A 642-nucleotide genomic window follows, 5' to 3' on the forward strand; every position below is an offset into this window, starting at 1 on the left:
TGGGGGACAGGGCACCCCAGGAACTCTGAGGAAAGAGTAAGTCTACACTGGGACAGATGAAGAGGCTGGGCTTGGGAATGAAACAGAGCCTTTCTTTTCCAGCTGTGTGACTTCAGGCAAGCAAGCCTCTTAATTTCTGAGCCTCAGGTTCCTTATCTATATAATGGGGACAATACTATCCACTTTTATTTGAATGTTCTCACATCTGCATAGCACTTTCCCCAAGTGGGAAAGACTTTGCCTAAAGTAAGAAGAACAGCTACTATTTATTGAGGCTTACAGCGTGCTAAGCGCTATGATTAGTGGATTATCTCTCTCTTCCTCTCAACAGCTTTCCAAGGTTGTGAAGTCACTTTGCAGACAAGGAAACCCAAAGAGGGGCAGGCATTGAGAAGTGGCAGATCAAGTTTTGAAATCATGTCTGACTCTGGACCTGCACCATGGGTCCTCCCAGACTTGGCCAACATACCCCCTGCCCTGTTCCCTCAGCCCTTCCAGTCTGACTAAGCCCAGATCTATGGAGAATGTGGCAGGACAGCGGGCAAGACAGCTCTGTCCAGCAGAGGCGGCCCCTGGGGTCTTGTTCCCATCATGGCATGGTCTGGGCGTCCTGCCTGACAAGTCTGCAGCCCCCCGCTATGC

The sequence above is a fragment of the Pteropus vampyrus genome, unplaced genomic scaffold (assembly GCF_000151845.1).
Source record: "Pteropus vampyrus isolate Shadow unplaced genomic scaffold, Pvam_2.0 Scaffold135, whole genome shotgun sequence".
Taxonomy (NCBI): Eukaryota; Metazoa; Chordata; class Mammalia; order Chiroptera; family Pteropodidae; genus Pteropus; species Pteropus vampyrus.